This window comes from Balaenoptera musculus, chromosome 1 (assembly GCF_009873245.2).
Source record: "Balaenoptera musculus isolate JJ_BM4_2016_0621 chromosome 1, mBalMus1.pri.v3, whole genome shotgun sequence".
Lineage (NCBI taxonomy): Eukaryota > Metazoa > Chordata > Mammalia > Artiodactyla > Balaenopteridae > Balaenoptera > Balaenoptera musculus.
In genome coordinates this window covers 22043923-22065206 of record NC_045785.1, presented here as the reverse complement: position 1 = coordinate 22065206, position 21284 = coordinate 22043923, and the positions used below count along the sequence as shown (strand labels likewise).

The 21284-nt window shown below is 47.1% G+C and overlaps 1 protein-coding gene across 2 annotated transcripts in view; it reads left to right on the top strand.

Moving 5' to 3' along the window:
• Positions 1–4019: 4019 nt before the first annotated feature.
• The window catches only part of PTAFR (platelet activating factor receptor), a 38868-nt gene continuing 21603 nt past the window's right edge, over positions 4020–21284 (top strand). The window contains exon 1 of one of the 2 annotated variants that reach the window (XM_036842395.1): positions 4020–4111. The gene's annotated coding sequence lies outside the window, so the exon portion shown is untranslated. Of the gene's footprint in view, positions 4112–17934; positions 18006–21284 lie in introns of those variants that run through there. The other variant, XM_036842306.1, reaches the window with a different exon arrangement.

Below are 21284 nucleotides of genomic sequence, written 5' to 3'. Positions count from 1 at the left end.
GGTGAACACCACGGGTCCCTGCTGCCGACCGCATCCTACTGGGGCCTGTGGATGGTGAACCGGTGCAAAGATCATGAAAGGCACGATGTGTCCACCGCTCCGAGGAGGGGGCCTTTGATCCTGTTCTTAGCAGCCAGGGAGTGCTTCCTGGAGGAAGTGACCTTTTCAAAGTCGGATGTTTTCAGCTGCAGGGAATAACTAGCGTAAACAAATGGGCCTATTTTCTCGCGTAAGTCTGGCGGCAGGCAGTTTCAGGTGTTGTTCATGACCTCAGCAGTGCCACCGAGGAACCAGGCTCTTACTCGGCTTCTCCTCCCTCCTCTCAGGAGGGCTTGTCATCTTCCAGGTGTAGAGTCTCAGAAGGTGGTGACTGCACCACACCCTGTATCAATTGCCAAGCAGAAAGAAGTCATCCATGAAGCAAAACTTTCCCCCAAAGGTGTCATTGGCCCCAAAATACGCGACGTGGCCACCTCTAACTGTAAATTCGGGAAAACAGCAAAGGAGAATGGGCAGGCCCTAGACCAGGACTTGCCCCTTGGGACTGGATACCAACTGTTTCCAGTAAAGTCTTGTTGGCAAGGAAGGAAAAAAGGGAGATCGCCCAGCATAAGTGAGGTAGGACTAGAGGGGAAGATGTTTCCATCAGAGGGAACAGTGTGTGCAAAGACCTGGAAGTAAGAGCATAGCGCATTCTTGGAACTGAACACCCTTTGTCATGCCTGGAGCAGAGAAGTGGGGTGAGGTGAGACCAGGGAGATGAGAAAGTCATAATAAGGAATTTGGGTTTCAGCCATGACATCCCCTTTTCCCAGACGGCCTGACGCCTTCCCGTTTCCTTTCTAGCACACGATTGCCACAGACCCACTTGGAAAGTCAGCAGTGGTCCCAGCCCATTCCCATAACCCTGCTCAGAGCCATCTTTTCAGCGATGACCTGACCCGCGAGAGAGGTGTACGTTGGGCAATGTACATTGGGCATTGAACCAGCTGCGTTACTCAAGACGCCTCCAGGGTGTCTCCGTGGCAGCTGGTTCATCCCCTTCAAGGTTAAGGGGCTCCTTGGGCGGGGAAGGCTGGCTGGAGGAGCGGCAGGGCCCAGAAGGAGCGGAAGGCTGGATGAGCCACTTTACTCCTCTTCCTGTGGTTTGCTGTGAATAATGGGGCCGATCCCAGCACTCTCACACCTCCCAGTGGGCAGCTCACTGCTGCCTGCGGGCTACCGTGGGCTGAGCCAGATGGGTAAGGGTAGCAGCCGGGCATTTAGGCCTCAACTTCCTCACGTGTCAAGTGGAAATTGTCCCTTTAAAACGAGGTGTAACCACCGAAGGCATCAATCCAGACATCCCACCCCAAACCCCTCAACATCCCACCCCTGTGGCTGGCCTCTCAGTGTCAGTCTGGGGCCACCACAGCCGGGCCCCCCCTTCCAGCCCCTGTCACAGGCCCCAGTGGAGGTTGGAATGTGAGTGAGAGAGTGTGTGTGTGTGTGTGTGTGTGTGTGTGTGTGTGTGGTGGCGGGGGCGTGGTTGAGTCTGGGCCTGTACTGGCCGGAACCTCAGGGAAGCAGGGTTCACCCTCTCCATTTCCTTCTCCATTTCTGCAGCCCCACATTCATCCTAGCACATCTGTTTCATCTGTCCCCTTGCTGGAAGTCATCCACGCTCCTCATTATTTGATTTGGGAATAGTGGGGACATCCGGCGGCCCTGAGGAAAGAGCTCAGAAGGGCCTCGGAGTCACCTTGCCAAGCGCCTGCTCTGCCCCTGACTGGCTTTGTAATCCTGGCCAGTCATTTTGCCTCTCTGGGCTTTAGCTTCCTCTTTTTTAGTAAAATGAGGGTAAAAATAGCTCCTCTGTCCCTGTTCCGTGAACTCAAGTAAGATTCTGTTTATTGTAGAAAGAACGAACCTTGCAAGTGGAGGCGACAGGCCTGTGTTTGGTGTCAGGCAGACTGGAGTCTTGAAACTTCTCTGAGCCTCAGCTTCCATCAGCTCTTAAATCTGTTGCCCTGAGGGTTAAGGAGATCAGAGAACCCTCTGCCCAGCACAGCGGGGTGCACAGTGGGTACTCCTCTCCGTCCCCTCCTCCCGCAGGGTGGTCCCTGCTCCAAGATTGGGTGGAAGAGCAGAAAATGGAGGACGCCTGGGAAACTTGTTAAAAAACATTCTCGGGACTTCCCTGGTGGTCCAGTGGGGAAGACTCCGCGATCCCAACACAGGGGGCCTGGGTTTGATCCCTGGTCGGAGAACTAGATCCCACATGCATGCTGCAACTAAGAAGCCCGCGTGCCACGATGAAGATCCCGCCATGCCGCTGCAACTGAGACCCGGCACAGCCAAAATAAATAAAATAAATAATAAATAAATATTTTTAAAAAACCCACAAAAAAGCATTCTCTGGTCTCCCTGAAGATTGTGATTCAGGATTCAGGCTGGAGGAGACAGACAGCTGGATCTTTAACGAACTCCCGGGTTAACCCCACCAGCACTGGAACGTCAGGCAGGGACAACCAGCCTGCCGGGAGGTAGGGGGTGGGGAGAGCTTGGGGTCTGCTACAGATGCCAAAACCCTCGCCCTACACCTGTGGCTCAGAGCAGGTAAGCATGGCTAGAAGGAGCTCTTAGGTAATGGGGCTCTCCTTGCCCAGTCCCTGGCTCCTTCCAAGCCTGCCCTGCAACATGGACTTCCTACCTTGGAATCACCTGGGTGCTTGTTCAAAATTCATTTCCTCGGCCCCATGACTAGCACTGCTGCTGATTCAGAATCTCTCTTGAAGTAGAATCTGAGAACCTGCTTTTGTTTTAAACCTTCATTTTTAACAAGTTCTCCGACGGAGTCTGATGTGGAGAAAGGATTTGACTTCCAGTTCTGGGACACCAGGCAGGAACTTGGGTAAATAAAGTGATTTTTCACTTACCGAGTTCCTATTATGTGCCCAGGTGTCATGCCAGGTCTAACAGAGGGAGTATGTGGGGCTGTCACTGACCCAGGACGCTGAGGCTCCGAGCGGGCTCCAGCTGAAGGCCAGAGGCGGCAGTCAAAGCCCGGTCTCGTAGATTCTTAGAGTTGGTATTTGAGAATGTCCACCTATGCCAGGGCCCAGTTTGCTTCTCTCTGTGGCCTGACACCTCTGCTTCCTGCTGAGCCCAATCTGATATTTCGGGGAGGTGGGGTGGGAGGTGGAGGTGGAGATAAGGAGTAACTGTCAGTGCAGAATGTGCAGTCGGAGCCCAGGCACAGTCCTAGGCTTTGACAGAACTCTGGTGCTTTGCCATGGTCAGACTAGGTACTCCTCAGAAAAAGGACCTATCTTCCCTCTCAGACTGGGGGTCAGGAGAGCTGGCATGCTGCATCTCCCCTCACACGGGGCTGGCTTCAGGAGGCAGAATTTTCTCTTTCCTAACAGACTGGGCATCCCTGAGGGCAGGCTGTCTCCTCCTTGGCTGGGGGCACTTGTGGGCAGGTTGTCACACCCACTGGACCGTGACTTCCTGTGGGCAAGACTGGCTGTGCGTCCTCTCAGACAGGGGTATCTTCTGAAAGCAGCTTTGGGCATTTTCTAGCATCGTGGGGCTCGCAGGATTGGGGCGGCACCCACTGAAGCTCGGGCTCCTGAAGCAGGGCTGAGCCCTCCCTAGGTCAGGGCCCATCTTCCCCTCAGACCAGGAACCCAGTTCCTCCCTTCTCTACCAGCCCAGGCCCGGCCCTTCCTCCCAGAGGGCCTCTGCATTAGATGGACCAGCCCGGTGCTGCTGGCTGAGCTGGTGTGCAGAGAGAGAGAGAGCGAGAGCGTGTCCCGGCTGGGTGTGAGTATTCTTGGTGACCTTGGAGCTGGGGCCCCACCCAAGGAGCTGGCTTCCTGGCCTTGCGCTCACCCAGCAGAGCCTACAGGCAGGGCTTCCCTAATCCTTCATCTGCCACTGCTAACCGGGGATTGCAGCTGTAAAGTGAGTCACGCACCTGGGTCTGGGCCCGCCTTCTGCCTCCTTCCTGTTCCTTGCTCGCTTCCTGAGCTCCCTGAGAAGACGGCAGGAAGCATGCTCTCGGCAGGCCCAACCTCCCCCTCGGCCTCTTGTCGCCTCCTTGACCACTGTCCCTGCAGTTTCTCAGGTAAGAGGCTGGTGGCCTGGGTGGGAAGGTCAGGTTTGGCTGCTTTGTCCGGCTGCTCTGCAGAATCCTTGAGGCGGGTCAGGCTCCGGAGGGGTCCGCAGAGCTGGGTTATGTCAGATTTTCCCCCCATCAGCACCCCCTCGTGGACACACAACCCCCTTTATCAGTCACAGACACAGCACACATCCTTTCACCCCTCATAGACATTTAACACACACAATCACCAAGAGACGTGGCATTCCCTCACACACTTCACAGAAAACACACCCTCATCACCCGCAGACACCGTTCACGGCCCCTCACAAATACACGTCATATAACAGACCCTTGACATCCGCTGACCCCACCCACTACATGCAATACACACACTGTCACAGTTGACACAATAGTCCCTTGTAGGATGTATATCGTAACTCACAGGATGAAATGCACATCCTTACAGACATAGAACATGTACGATAGCACTGACGCACAGAACACATGAACCACTGCAGGACACAAGAAGCCTAGACTTAAAAGACCCTCCACTCACTCACGGCAAACAAACCTCTCCACACACACACACATCGATGCGGTCACACATACATATCATAGAAACTCCTCACATCCCGAAACAGGTCCCCAAGATCCTTGGGTGGTACTGCTCAGCTGGGGCAGGGGCTGGGGCCCAGTCCGCAACATTATCCCCACTTCTCACTTCCCACCCTCTGGACCCTGTTTGTGTACTGGGGGGCAGCCAGGAGCAGAGCTGGGGGTCTGGGTCACATCATGGAGAATGATGCAAGGGGCCACCTTTCCCAGGTGTCTGAGTGCAGCTTCCTGGTGGCCCTGGGACTCCACACAAGCTGATGATAAAAATAACTGGCTAGCATTTATCCCATGCCTACTGTGAGTCAGACATACCGCTCACTGATTTTGCAAGTATTATTTAATTATGTGATACCTTTATGAAGTAGATAGATACCATTATCCTCATTTTGCAGCTATGTTTCGATATAGGCTCAGAGAGGTTAAGAAACTTCCCCGATATGCCACAGCTAGGAGGCAGCAGCGGGATTTAGACATAAGTAAGTCTGACCTCGGACTCCACTTCTTTTTTTCTTTTTAAATTAATTAATTATTGCTGCATTGGGTCGTTGTTGCTGCGTGCGGACTTTCTCTAGTTACGACCAGCGGGGGCTACTCTTTGTTGGGGTGTGTGGGCTTCTCATTGCGGGGCTTCTCTTGTTGCAGCACACGGGCTCTAGGCGCACGGACTTCAGTAGTTGTGGCACACAGGCTCAGTAGTTGTGGCTCACAGGCTCTAGAGCACAGGCTCAGTAGTTGTGGTGCACGGGCTTAGTTGCTCCGTGGCATGTGGGATCTTCCCGGACCAGGGCTCGAACCCATGTCCCCTGCACTGGCAGGCAGATTCTTTTTTTTTTTTTTCGAGTTTGTTTATTTTTGTTTTTATTTCCTTTACTCTAGGAGGTGGATCAAAAAAATCTTGCTGTGATTTATGTCAAAGAGTGTTCTTCCTATGTTTTCCTCTAAGAGTTTTATAGTGTCTTGTCTTACATTTAGGTCTCGAATCCATTTTTAGTTTATTTTTGTGTATGGTGTTAGGGGGTGTTCTAATTTCATTCTTTTACATGTAGCTGTCCAGTTTTCCCAGCACCACTTATTGAAGAGACTGTCTTTTCTCCACTGTATATCCTTGCCTCCTTCATCATAGATTAGTTGACCATAGGTGCGTGGGTTTATCTCTGGGCTTTCTATCCTGTTCCATTGATCTATATTTCTGTTTTTGTGCCAGTACCATATTGTCTTGATTACTGTAGCTTTGTAGTATAGTCTGAAGTCAGGGAGTCTGATTCCTCCAGCTCCGTTTTTTTCCCTCAAGATCGTTTTGGCTATTCGGGGTCTTTTGTGTCTCCATACAAATTTTAAGATTTTTTTTGTTCTAGTTCTGTAAAAAATGCCATTGGTACTTTGATAGGGATTGCATTGAATCTGTAGATTGCTTTGGGTAGTATAGTCATTTTCACAATGTTGATTCTTCCAATCCAAGAACATGGTATGTCTCTCCATCTGTTTGTATCATCTTTAATTTCTTTCATCAGTGTCTTATAGTTTTCTGCATACAGGTCTTTTGTCTCCCTAGGTAGGTTTATTCCTAGGTATTTTATTCTTTTTTTTTTTTTGCTGTGGGTTTGTTGTATATGGCCTTTATTATGTTGAAGTAGGTTCCCCCTATGCCCACTTTCTGGAGAGTTTTTATCATAAATCAGTGTTGAATTTTGTCAAAAGCTTTTTCTGCATCTATTGAGATGATCATATGGTTTTTATTCTTCAATTTGTTAATATGGTGTAGCACATTGATTGATTTGCATATATTGAAGAATCCTTGCATCTCTGGGATAAATCCCACTTGATCATGGTGTATGATCCTTTTAATGTGTTGTTGGATTCTATTTGCTCGTATTTTGTTGAGGATTTTTGCATCTATATTCATCAGCGATATTGGTCTGTAATTTTCTTCTTTTGTAGTATCTTTGTCTGGTTTTCCTTCCTTGTCTCTTGTAACATTCTTTATTTCAAAGTCTATTTTATCTGATATGAGTATTGCTACTCCAGCTTTCTTTTGATTTCCATTTGCATGTAATATCTTGTTCCATCCCCTCCCTTTCAGTCTGTAAGTGTCCCTAGGTCTGTAGTGGGTCTCTTGTAGACATACACATACATATATATGGGTCCTGTTTGTGTATCCATTCAGCGAGCCCATGTCTTTTGGTTGAAGAATTTAATCCATTCACGTTTAAGGTAATTATTGATATGTATGTTCCTATTATCATTTTCTTAACTGTTTTGGGTTTGTTTTTGTAGGTCCTTTTCTCCTCTTGTGTTTCCCACTTAGAGAAGTTCCTTTAGCATTTGTTGTAGAGCTGGTTTGGTGGTGCTGAATTCTCTTAGCTTTTGCTTATCTGTAAAGCTTTTGATTTCTCCATTGAATCTGAATGAGATCCTTGCCAGGTAGAGTAATCTTGGCTGTAGGTTCTTCCCTTTCATCACTTTAAATATATCATGCCACTCCCTTTTGGCTTGTAGAGTTTCTGCTGAGAAATCAGCTGTTAACCTTATGGGAGTTCCCTTGTATGTTAGTTGTCGTTTTTCCCTTGCTGTATTCAATAATTTTTTTTGTCTTTAATTTTTGTCAAGTTGATTACTATGTGTCTCGGCGTGTTTCTCTTTGGGTTTATCCTGCCTGGGACTCTCTGTGCTTCCTGGACTTGGGTGGCTATTTCCTTTCACATGTTAGGGAAGTTTTCGACTATAATCTCTTCAAATATTTTCTCTGGTCCTTTCTCTCTCTCTTCTCCTTCTGGGACCCCTATAATGCGAATATTGTTGTGTTTAATGTTGTGCCAAAGGTCTCTTAGGCTGTCTTCATTTCTTTTCATTCTTGTTTCTTTATTCTGTTACATGGCAGTGAATTCCACCATTCTGTCTTCCAGGTCACTTACCCGTTCTTCTGCCTCAGTTATTCTGCTATTGATTCCTAATAGTGTATTTTTCATTTCAGTTATTGTATTGTTCATCTCTGTTTGTTTGTTCTTTAATTCTTCTAGGTGTTTGTTCTTTAATTCTTCTAGGTCTTTGTTAAACGTTTCTTGCATCTTCTCGATCTTTGCCTCCATTCTTTTTCCGAGGTCCTGTATCATCTTCACTATCATTATTCTGAATTTTTTTCCTGGAAGGTTGCCTATCTCCCCTTCATTTAGTTGTTTTTCTGGGGTTTTATCTTGTTCCTTCATCCGGTACATAGCCCTCTGCCTTTTCATCTTGTCTATCTTTCTGTGAATGTGGTTTTTGTTCCACAGGCTGCAGGATTGTAGTTCTTCTTGCTTCTGCTGTCTGCCCTCTGAGGCAGGTGGATTCTTAACTGCTGCACCACCAGGAAAGTCCCTCCACTTCTTTTTTATTTATTAAAAATAAAAAAAAAATTTTTTTAAAGAGGTAACAAATGAGCAAGTTAAAAGTTCAGTAGATATAAAAGGACACACAGTGAAAAGACTCCCTCTGATCCTTGTTCTCAAAACACCCAATTTTGCTGTCTGGAGGAAACCCCCCCGAGTTACCCCTTGGAGACCTCTCTTTTTTTTGGCTGCCCTTGTGGCTTGCGAGATGTTTTTTCCCCGACCAGGGATTGTATGCGGGTTCCTGGGGCCCCAGCCGTGAAAGTGTGGAGTCCTAACCACTGGGCTGTCAGGGAATTCCTGACCTCTCTTTTTTTTTTTTTTTTTATAGGTACTTTATTCATTTATTTATTATTTATTTTTGGCTGTGTTGGGTCTTCGGTTCGTGCGAGGGCTTTCTCTAGTTGCGGCAAGCGGGGGGCCACTCTTCATCGCGGTGCGGGGACCGCTCTTCATCGCGGTGCGCGGGCCTTTCACTATCGCGGCCCCTCCCGTTGCGGGGCACAGGCTCCAGACGCGCAGGCTCAGTAGTTGTGGCTCACGGGCCCAGCTGCTCCGTGGCATGTGGGGTCTTCCCAGACCAGGGCTCGAACCCGTGTCCCCTGCATTAGCAGGCAGATTCTCAACCACTGCGCCACCAGGGAAGCCCCTGACCTCTCTTTTAACAACAGTCACAGGGCAGTCTAGCAGTAAGAGTTCCAAGTGCAGTGCCCAGACTCTGGGGGCTTCCCATGTCCTCCCCCTCCTCTATCTGCCCGGGTGAGGAGTGGGGCCGGAAGGTCTAAGGCTCCTTCCAACCTAAGACCTAAGTCCACTCCTGCCCTAAATCCTCAGGGAGACCCTTGCCCTTGATTCCACTGGACCTGGATCTTCTCCCCCTTATCTCACCCCTGGGGGCCCCACCACACCCCTGAGTCTTCCTTTCAGGATCCAGTGCAGGATGAGGTGACCCCTCTTACAAGCTGGTGGAGGGGAGCTGTTCTCACTGCTGTCGAAGGTGTGCCCAGGCTGAAGAGGGGGAGCAGGTGGGACTCAACCCTGACCAGAGGAGGGAGAGGATGAGGGAGAAGAAGAGGGAGAGGAGGGAGGAGAATGAGGACTAGCTGCCCGGCACTGTCCTTTACAGACGTAATGCCATGATGAGGTTGGCGGTGTCATTCCTGCTTTACAAATGAAGAATCTGAGGCTCAGGGGGCCCAGCTGTTAAGAGGCAGAGTTTGAGGGAGGATGAGTAAATGAGAAAGAGAGAGAGAGAGAGAGAGAGAGAGTCAGAGAGAGAAACTGAGGTTATGATGAGGAGTAAGAGGATTCAGGGCTGCCAAGCATCAGGGCTGGCCATCCCCAAGAGGGCTCTCATAGTGAACCTGCTGCCCAAGTGACTTATGGGTTCTGAGGCCTCTGGTTTTGTAGTAATCCCCCTCCCCCAGTGATTCTTTCTCTATTCTGTTTGTTTGCACTATTCGTCTATCCTTGTGCTTTTTTTCTGTCCGTGCGTGCATGGCTGACTTGCAGAATCTTAGTTCCCTGAGCAGGGATTGAACCTGGGCCCTCCGCAGTGAAAGTGCAGACTCCTAACCACCGGATCGCCAGGGAATTCCCCATCCTATCTTAATTACTGTAACTTTATAGTAAATCTTGATATACAGTGTGGCATTTTCTTGACTTATTCTCCAAATTATCTAGGCAAATCTCAGACTTAGGTTATATATAAAAATACGTTATTACAAATTCCTATGCACCTACTGCTGAGTTAACTAGAATATTACAGATATAATAGAAATCTCCTGTGTATCCTCACTAAACCTGCTCCCTCCCTCTCTCCCCAGAGGTAGTCATAACCTGAATTTGTCTTTATATGTTGATGCATATGTATTGTGTCCACTAATAATAATAATGTTTAAAGTCTTAGGAAATAATATCATGCTATATGCATCCTTCTGCAACTTGCTTTTTTAGTTTAGCATTATGTTTATTGTCCAGGTTATTACATGTAGCTCTGTTCATTTTTACATATGTATAGGATTACATTGAGAAACATACAAATATTAATATTTCCAGTATGTAACGAGGAAGAATGTACATTTTCAACTTTATTATGAAATTAATTTCCAAAATGGTGGTGCCATTTGTAGTTTCTTTTTATCAGTGTAATGAGGGTTTCTATTTTTTTTACATCCTTCCCAATACTTGGAATTGGCAGACTTTCATTTTTTCCAATCTGGTGGTTGGTTGTTTTAATTTGAACTCCTGATTTTCTGAAATGTTGACCATATTTTTATGGTTTCTTAGCCTTCAGGCTTTTTCTTGTAAATTGCCTACTTCTTCTTTTACCCATTTTTCTATTGGGCTTGTCTTGTTTTTGATTTTTAGAAATTTATATTATATTATGCCTGAAAATTCTTTGATATATATGATACAAATATCTTCTCCTGGTCTGTGACTTGTCTCTTTACTATTTTTTTAAAAAATATACTTATTTATTTTATTTATTATTTATTTTTGGCTGTGTTGGCTCTTTGTTGTTGCGCGCAGGCTTTCTCTAGTTGCAGCGAGCAGGGGCTACTCTTCGTTGCGGTGTGCGGGCTTCTCAGTGCGGTGGCTTCTCTTGTTGTGGAGCATGGGCTCTAGGCATGTGGGCTTTAGTAGCTGTGGCACACGGGCTCAGTAATTGTGGCTCGTGGGCTCTAGAGCACAGGCTCAGTAGTTGTGGCACACGGGCTTAGTTGCTCCGCGGCATGTGAGATCTTCCTGGACCAGGGCTCGAACCCATGTCCCCTGCATTGGCAGGTGGATTCTTAACCACTGCCCCACCAGGGAAGCCCCATCTTTACTATTTTTATAGTCTCTTTTGATATACACAGTTTTAAACTTTATATGGTCGTATTTATCAAAGTTTTCTTTGTTATTTAAAATTTCTATGTCTTAATTTAAGAAAATTTCCCAGACCCTTAGCTCATAAAGATATTGTCCCCTATTTTCTCCCAAGACTTTTTATATTTTGCTTTTCATAGTTAGGTCTTTATGCCAGTTGGAATTTAATTCTGGATATGGTGTGAGGTAGGAATCTAATTTTATTATTTTTTTCCCCTAATGGATAGCCAACGATTTGCACCAATATCTAGTCTTCTTTTATTGATCTGTAATGGCAACTCTGTCATATGTATCAAGTTTCCATATGTGTGATGTCTATTTGTGATCTCTCTTTCTGGGATCTCTATTCTATTCCTTTGGTCTATCTGCTTGTCCCTTTGTTAATACTCAATACTACCCTGTCTTACTACTATAACTTTATAATAAGACTCGATACATGATAGGGGAAATTCTATCATGTGTCCTTATTGTTTGTATGTTCTCATAGTACTTCAGAAATTTCTTGGCTAGTCTTGGCTCTTTGCTTTTTTATTTGGAATTTTAGGATCAGCTTGTAAAGTTCCTTGCAGAACTCTATTGGGATTTTTTTTTTGAGTGCTTTACATATGCTATTTTCCCCCCAGCTTTACTGAGGCATAATTGACAAATGCAATTGTAAGATATTTAAGGTGTACATCATAGTAAACCCTAACCCTAACCCTAACATTGTAAAAGGATTCCCACCATCTAGTTAATTAACATCTATTGGGATTTTGATTGAACTGGCACTGAATTTATTGATTAAATGGGGAAGAACTTCCATCTTTATGATACTGATAGTCCCATGCATGAATATTTTACATCTATCCATTCATCTAGTTCTTAGTTGTTTTTCAATAATTTTATAATTTCCTCCATCAAGACCTTACACGTATCTTTGGCCAAGATAGTTTTCTTGGTATCATAAATTGTGTCTTGAAAATGACATTTTCTGTTTATTGCTTGTTTATAGGAACATGATTGATTTTGTTTGTTTGTTTGTTTGGCTGTGCCGTGCAGCTTGTGGAATTGAACCCGGGCTATGGCAGTGAAAATACCAAGTCCTAACCACTGTACCGCTAGGGAATTCCTGGAACATGATTGATTTTTATTATTGATTTTATATCCAGAAATCTTGCTGAAGTCTTTTGTTGATTCTAATAATTTGTCCATGGAATTGCTTTAATTTTTCTGTAAATCATATTGCATGTGAAAATGACAGTTTTGCTTTTCCTTTCCAATCTTCATAACTTTTTAAAAAATCAATTAATTCTTTTGGCTGTGTCAGGTCTTAGTTGCAGCATGCGGCTCATTGTGGCACGAGGGATCTTTTCGTTGGGGCGCTCGGGCTCTTCGTTGTGGTGCTTGGGCTTCTCTCTAGTTGTGGCACGTGGGCTCCAGGGCACGTGGGCTCTGTAGTTTGCTGCACATGGGCTCTCTAGTTGAGGCGTGAGAGCTCAGTAGTTGTGGCGCGCAGGCTTAGTTGCCCTGCGGCATGTGGGATCTTAGTTCCCCGACCAGGGATCGAACCAGTGTCCCCTGCATTGGAAGATGGATTCTTTACCACTGGACCACCAGGGAAGTCCCAAGGTCACTCTTTAAATAAGCAATCCCTTATTTTCCTGATGATAAGATTCCCAAAATATATTTTTTGGCTGCATGTCTTGTGGGATTTTAGTTCCCCGACCAGGGACTGAACCCGGGTCCTCGGCAGTGAGAACTTGGAGTCCTAACCACTGGCCTGCAGGGAATTCCCTCAAAAGGTTTTTTTTAGGCCTACTTGAATATATAAACTCTTTAGAATGTAGATGATATAATCCCGAGTTTCTCAGCCTCAGCCGTATTAACATGTTGAGCCAAATAAATTTTTGTTGTAGGGACTGTTCTGTACATTGTAGGTTGGTTGGCAGCCTTGCTGGTCTCTACCCACTAGATGTCAGCAGCACCTCAGTCCCCTCCTCCCCTGCCACTTGTGACAACCAAAAATGCGTCCAGACATTGACAAATGTCCTTGGAGGGCAAAGTAGCCCCTGGTGAGAATGACTGCTAGAGTCAAATGCCTGCTTATAATATTTAATTCATTCTTTTAAAAAATTATTTTATTTTATTTTTTAAATTGAAGTATAGTTAATTTACAATGTTGTGTTAGTTTCAGGTGTACAGCAAAGTGACTCAGTTTAATTTATTCTTTTAGTTACTGACATAATCATTTTGGACAATAATTTACTATTTTATAAATTTGAGAGCACTTCTTTACACTCTCAAGTTTCATGAGACTAATTTATTCACACTTAGTTTGTACATCATTGACGTCAGCATCTTTATTGTTATTCTTTTCCTTCATTTAACAGAATTTTCCAATTACAATGTTTTTACTTCCATTTACATTTTATGAGATACAGCACCTAACATCCTAATAAGACGCTATCATAAAAGTCCATCTCAAGACACAATTATTCATTATATAGCATTGAGACAATTTTCTTTTTCACTGTTGTTCTCACCTCTAAAATCTAAACAAGTGTTGAATTATTTTAAAGAACAAACAACAAAAAACCCCTTTTCTTATAAAAAATTACAAATACATACAAAAGTGCACTTCATGGTATAATGGATTCCCATGTACCATCAGCCAACTTCAACAATTATCAACCCATTTTTTTCAGTTGAGGTATGTCCCATTTTATTTTGAAGCAAATCCCAAATACATAATTTTATCTGTAAATGTTTCTCTAAAGGATAAGAATTCTTTTTAACATAACAGTGAAGTCATTAACCTAACCATCAACATTAATTCCTTAACGTAATTGAATATCTGATGTGTTCAAATTTCTGATTGTCTCATAAGTTTCTCTGTCTTTGCTTCTCTCTCTCTCTCCCTCACTCTCTGTCTACTTTGTTTGAATCAGAATCCAAAAAAGGCTCACACATAGCAATTTGGTTGCTATGCCTCTTAATTCTCATAATCTATCGGTTCTTCCATCATCTTTTTTCTCCCTTATAATTTATTTGTTGAAGAAACCAGGTTGCTTGTTCTGTGCGTTCACTGCTGTCTGAGTTTGCTGAGGGTACCCTATGATCTGTTCCTCTTCTCTATTTCCTGTAAACTGGTAGTTGAACTTGCTGATGCTGTTTCTTTTTCCTTAGCAAGACTATTTCATAGATAGTGTTGTGAATTGAGCACGCACAAACACAACTTTATTAGGAAAGTTTCCAAACACACAAGAAGAGAGGGAAGAGTATAATAAATCCCTGTGCACCTGTATTAGTTTCCTACAGCTGCTGTAACAAATGACCACGAGCTTGGCAGCTTAAAACAACACACATTTATTCTCTCACAATTCTGGAGGCCAGAATTCCAAAATCAGTTTCTTTTTTTTTTCTTTTTGGCATTCTCTCCAGAGGCTCTAGGGTGGAGGCCATTCCTTATCTCTTCCAGCTTCTGGTGGCTGCTGGTATTCCTGGCTTGTGGCCATGTCACTCTGCCTCTGTGGCCACATTGCCTTCTCTTCTGTCTGTATCAAGTTTTCCTCTCTTACTCAGGTGCTGGTGATTGCATTAAGGCTCAGTTGGATACTCCGGGATAATCTCCTCATTTCAAGAGCAGTAATTTAATTGTACATGCAAAATCTTTGCCACATAAGGTAACATGTACAGGTTCCAGAGATTAGGACCTGATATTTCTGAGGACCATTATTCAGCCTACAAAATACTCATTCTCTAGATTCAATATTTTGCCTCTCTCTCTCTTTTTCTTTCCTTCGTTCCTTTCATCCTTCCCTTCCCTCCCCTCCCCTCCTCTCTCTCTCTCCCCTTATTTTACTGTAATATTTTAAACCATTTCCCTGTAATTTCATCCCTAATTATTTCCATATATATGAACATTTTCTTATATAACCACACCACCATTATCCTCTAATAAAATTTTTTAAATCCCTTAGAACCATCTAAAATCCTGCCCATATTAAATTCTCCCTGATTTTCTCAAATGTGTCTGTCCAGGATATCTTCTGTTTTCCCCTCCAGATCCACCCTCCACCCTTCTCCACCCAACTCTGTGCCCCCAGAGGCTGATCTGTATGGACAACATTATCCATCTCCCTTGCTTCTGGTTGGGCTCAGCCAATGGGAGGCACTGGTAAGAAACCAGAGGGTGGAAGAAGAGAGAGATTCGGGTATTTATGTCCTGGTTCCCTCTCTGCCTGGTCATTGACGACCAGCTACAACTGCCTACGCAAGGTCAGAGTTCTTGTCAGGCAGCCTTTTCCAAATAGCTACCCTCTTTGTGTTCCAGTAACTACCCCCTCTCCTCAGCCCTTCAGATGAAAAGGGCACCCCACTCTTGGCAGCCTTGGACGACTACACTATTCCTTTTGGTTCTCTAGACCTGCCCGCGTCTCTTTAAGTAATCCCTTCCTCCTCAGATTGCCCACATTGAGTGTGCCATCTCTTTCCAGGACCCTAACTGATACATGTATCTTTTTACAGTTGATTTGACTGATCCAGGTTCCAAACAAGACCCACAGGTTGCATTTGATTTTTTTTTTTTTTTTTTGTCTGTGCTGCGCGGCATGCAGGACCTTAGTTCCCTGACCAGGGATGCAACCCGTGTCCCCTGCAGTGGAAGCATGGAGTTTTAACCACTGGACCGCCAGGGAAGTCCCTGTATTTGATTTTTATATCTCTTAAAGATTCCTAGATTAAAAGTCCCCTCCCCATTCCTCCCCCTGCCGTGGTTGATCTGTCGAAGGAACTGGATCAGTTCTCCTGTAGATTGTCCTGGTCTCACATTCTGGATTTGGCTGATTGCTTCTCTGAAATGCCCTTTAATTTGTTCCTCTGTTGCCTGTATTTCCTACAAACTGAAGATTGGATCTAAAGGCTTTATTAGATTCCAATTTGGATGTATTTTAAAGTAGAACTGACAGAATTGGTAACAGAATGAGGTAGGTGTGAGAGAGAGGAGTCAACCTCAGTTTCCTCATCTGTAAAATGTGGATAATAACCTCCGCCTACCTGCCCTGATTATTGATAATCTCAAAGAGTGCTGAACTGCGATTGCTCTGTGCACATACATGAGGGCCTATTGAAAACCAGGCGTGAGCCTGGAGTTGAGCCAGGTGTCCTTCAGTCTGTGGTCAAGGTTGATCCTGGAGGTCCCTCTGTGCCTCTGGAACGTGGTGGTGGGGGGGATGGCTGAGAAGGTGAAGCCAGTTTGGGGGAAGAGGACCTGGGTTGGGGAGCAGAGCTAGGACCTCAGCTCTGGTGGATAGCTTGTGTGAAGGTTAAACGTGATGAACAGACCACCACGTTCTCTCCTGTCTCAGGTGCTCAAGGCTCAAAATGTCTCCAAGGGAGACGAGAAGGGATGACCAAACTGGGCCTTTTCAAAGTCCCTCCCAGGAGGCCTGGGCCACACCTTAGGATCTGAGGAGAGTGTGTGAATGAGCACGAGGAATGAGGTGACGCTGGGCAGTTGTGAGTGAGGGGGTGACAGATGTTACACCTGAGCTTGTGAGTGTGCAGGTGAGTGGGGGGATGTAATTATGACCGAGTATCTCTGCATGATGGTGTGTACTGAGTGTACATGAGCGTGCAAGGGTTGTGTGCTTAGGTGGTTTGAGTGTGTCCACTTGTGTGTGATGGGGTACAGCTGGGGGAGGGGGCGGATTTTTGGCTCTAGTTCTTCAGGGCTGAGCCACATGTTAAAGGTGGTTTGTCCTTTGAGGTCCATTTTTGGCTTTGATAAGGAACAGCAGTGGGGTCCCAAAGAGCAGGAGGGGGCCAGTCCAGACACCCAGGGCAGAGCTGAGGCCGGACCCCGCGTGGGGCGTCAGGAGCCCGTACTACCACCTCTGCTTTGCACCTGCCCGGCTGTGGGACCCCGGTCCTGTCTAGACCTGTTTCCCACCCTGTGTAGGAGGCTTTTGGGTTGGCTCTCAGCTGAGGGGCTTGCTTCCTTAGACAGTGTCCTCTGCAGTGCCCGGTGCCTGCAGGGCTCAATAAACGTTTATTGGTTAAATGAATGAGTGGATAAATAGACTGGAAACTGAGGCAGGGAGCTCGGGCCCATCTCTCACCTTTGTTCACACAAAAAGCCTCCACCACTGGACTTTCACACACACACACGCACACTCACACACACGCACGCTCACTGACAGACTCACCTGCGTTCACCTCCTCAGTTGCCCACACCTACTCACCCTCACCTATTCCCTCTAACTCACTCGCTGCCCAAGTCCTGCGCCGGGGCTTACGAGTCTTCCTCCCCCTGCAATCCCAGCCCCGCAGGGCGCTGTCCCCATCGGTTCCTTAGTCTTGGTGCTCCTTGGTCACCAGGAGAGCCCAGCCGGGCCCTGGCACTGACCACAGCAGCTCTTCCGAGTTCCTCCCTTCTCATCCTCTTTATATTCCAGCTGCCTCTCCCTTTCCTCCTTCTCTTTCTTTTGTCTTTTCTCTCATGCTCGTGCGCGTGCGTGCGCACACACACACACACACGCACACACACAGGCGCTCCCACTGTCTCATCTTTTTCTCTGTAACTCCCTTGGTTTTTGTCCTCAAATCTCCTCATTCCTCTCATGCTCTCTCTCTCTGTGTTTACGTCTGTCTCTCTCTGTGTGCCTGTCTCCCTCCATCTCTCATTTGCCCTGACTCTCTCTCTTATTCTGTTTACTCGCTCTCGTCTGCTCTCCCCTCTCCCTCACACTTGTGCTGTCTCCAATGCACGCTCTCGCCCCTCTTGCTCTTGCCCTGTCTGCTTCTCCTCTTCCTCCTCCCCGGCTCCCGGCTCAGTGGTCGCTGCCCACACCCCACCCTAACGCTTTCTCTGCGAGAAACCTCCGAGCAGCGCCCAGGGCCTGGGTGACCCAACTCTGAGGTTTCTGTGGCATCCGCTGGAGGGGCCCTGGGGTCATGACGTTTCCTCCTGGGGGTGACTTGGCAGTGATGTGCTCTGTTTCCTCACTTCTGCAATTCCAGACAGCACAGAGGCAGGGGCTGCAGACAGACACCCAGACCTGGCAGAGGCAGCCGCTGCCCCAGGACAGGTAAGAGGCGTCCCAGCCCTGGCCGGGCCAGGAGGAGGTGTGTGACAATGTCCTCGGGAGACCAAGGTCATGACCCCTAGATTGCGCCTAAGCAAACAAGTGCTTCTGTGTTTGTTTTTGTTTTTAATTTTTAAAAATAATTAATTAATTTATTTTTGGCTGCGTTGGGTCTTCCTTACTGCGCACAGGCTTTCTCTAGTTGCGGCGAGCGGGGGCTACTCTTTGTTGCAGCCCACAGGCTTCTCACTGTGGTGGCTTCTTGTTGCGGAGCTTGGGCTCTAGGTGCGTGGGCTTCAGTAGTTGTGGCACGCGGGCTCAGTAGCTGTGGCTCGCAGGCTCTAGAGCACAGGCTCAGTAGTTGTGGCGCTCGGGCTTACTTGCTCCGCGGCAAGTGGGATCTTCCCGGACGAGGGCTTGAACTCTTGTCCCCTGCACTGGCAGGCAGATTCTTAGCCACTGCACCACCAGGGAAGTCCCAGTGTTTCTGCTTTTAAGGGAATGTTTTGGCATCTTCTTCAGGCCCAGAGGCTCTTGCTTAAAAGGAATTCCTCGTGACCAAACTTTCCCAGGGAATCTGCTCCCTTCTTTGGTTCTCTAAGGCCGAGGCAGTGCTGAAGTGGCCTCAGAGACCTCACTGGGAGGTGGTGATGGTGATGAGAGGGGGCTACCTAGATCTCAGGGGCTGGAAGCCGTCTGCTTTACTAGCTGTGTGGCCTTGACCATGTCACATCCCCACTCTGTGCCTCCGTTTCCCAAATTGTCAAATGAGGATAATGCCGTCTCCCCAGCATGAAGATCAGGAGAGGAAAAGGGTCTGGTACAGCGCTGCGTACTTAGGAATTCACTAGATGCTGGGTTTTCCCAGGGGGATGATGAAGAGGATAACCAGGTTGCTGGTACAAAGTGCTTGGCTCACAACCTGCTTCCCCCGTCAGGTCCCAGGTGCTAGGGACAGAGCACAGGCTGGTAGCCCCTGTCCTTCACTGGCAGGTCCAGATGCGGGTGTGGTGAATGGAGACTGCTGCCCAGACACTTGCTCACCTGTAGAGAATGAGGGGACCAGCAGAGTCTCTCCCCAAGCATTCAGGAAGCTCTGATTTAGCTCTTGACTGAATACACAGCAGTGTTCCAGGTGCTTAGAGTGTGCGTGTGTGTGTGTGTGTGTGTGTGTGTGTGTGTGTGTGTGTGTAGGTGCCAGGGAAGCAAAAGAAAGAGATGTCCTTGCCTTTAGGTACTGACAACCCAGCCAAAGAAAGAAGCCCACTCCAAAGTTGCAGAGATGGCCCTGGGCCTGCGGCGGGCACTGGGGCTTTGGCATCAGCTCTTGCTTACAAGCTGGGACCTTGGACAGCTCAGGACCCTCACTTCCCTTCTTTGCAGATTGGGGTTTAAGTACTGACCTGTGAGTTTGTGGGGAGGATGAAGTAACAGACTGGGTGGGAAAGTGCTTTGTCAATCGTAGGATGTTGCATGAACGTGAGCCAATGTGTTACTGCTGATACTGACACCATAATTCTTACTGTAAATGCCTCAAGGAGGAGGGATTTGTTTGTTCCTTGTTTTATCCTTACCCTTCGCACAGAGTTTGGCATGTCATATAATCTTGGAACATGAATTGAATAGTGAGTGATAAAGTTATATGTTGTACTTGGAAGAGGATAGACAGTGAGCCAGAGGCCCAGCATCTGGTCCCACCTCTGCCCCCGATAGTGTTGTCACCTTGGGCAAATCCTTTCTCTTCTCTGGGCCTCAATTTCTCTGTCTGTCCAATGAAGGTTTGGGTAAGAAAGTCACAGTCTATGGTGCTAATAACAAAATATGCCTCCAGGACTGAGTTTCCTCTCTTGACTGGTGGGGGGGTGTGTGTGACAAGAGGCTGGGCTATTTTTGGCCTTTTATAGGGAGAGTTTTGTGGAGAAACCTCCTCTTCCCTACCCGAAGCCTGTGAACACACCCTTGTTGAGGAGAAGGGGATGCTTCTCTTTTCCAGTGGCAGCCCCTCCTTTCCCATACTGGTCTCCTGCTCCCCATGGATAGACCCAGGAGTGGGCAACAGCTGAGCTATGGCCTGGGAGCACTCCCTGATGGGTCCTGGGAGAGTGTGTCTGGCTTCGGAGTGGAGCCCGTTCCCAGAAGGGCAAATGCTGGGCCCCCGGGGCAGCCACGTCTCTGACTAGCAGCTGTTGGGTTCCTTGGAAGGATGGTGGGAGGAGAGAGAAGCCTCTGGTGTATCTTTGTGCGTGCATGTGTGCCTGTGGTTGTGTGGGGCGGACTGGGGAGTTGCTCTGGCTATATGCTATACGTGTGCTATACGCGTGCTACACGTATAGGTCCCAGCTCTGCTATGGCTATACGTGTGCCTGGGGCATGACCAACTGCAGGTGGGCCCAGGACAGCCCAGCAGTTCCCAGAAGCAGGATCGTCAGCAAAACCAGCTGAGAGGTTGGTCCTCCTTTCTTCCCTGTGTCTTAAGCCAAAGAGAATCCAGAGCCAGTTTGTGTGTGTCTCTCTCTCTGTGTGTGTGTGTGTGTGTGTGTGTGTGTGTGAATGAGATGGTGGTGGGGGAGACTATGTGGGGGGAAGACCATCACTCGGCAGCCCCTCCCCCCTTCTCAATTCTACAGGAGGGGACCTTCAGGGTCTAAGTTTGGAGCTGAGCTCAGCTGGCTGATGGGAGAAGCATGTCAAAAATTTCTGCAGATCTCTTCACAGTTTATAAAGTCTGTTTCAATTCCCCAAATGCCTTACTGTTTACCAAACCCTTTATCACGCCCAACCATCTTCCTTTTCACAATAGTGTTTGAGGTCTGGTGGGGGAGGGGTGTGTGCAGATGAAGATCCCAAGGCTTAGAACTGGGGAGAGACTCACTCTAGGTGGTGGGTGGCTTGGCTGAGAACAGAGCCCAGATCCTCTGATGGTAATTCCTGATCGTAATTCGTATTTCTCTTCAGCCATCCTTGGTTGCTGCTTCCAAAGGAGGAGATATGTGGCTGCTTTAGTACATTGCTGATTTGTTTGCTCATTCATTCATTCATTCATTCATTCAACAAACATTTTCTGAGGGGGAGGGAGGAGCTCACAGTTATTGGTCAATAACCACATGCATCAATTGCTTCATTTTGCACTTATAACTCACCCTGTGAGGAAAGTTCTATTATCACCATTTTGCAAATGAAGAAAGAGAGGCTTCAAGGGCTGAAGATCAGCTAGGAAAGAGCAGAGCCAGGTGCAGATCTGATTCTGTGTGACCACAGGGCCTGTGTCCTGTAACCTACATT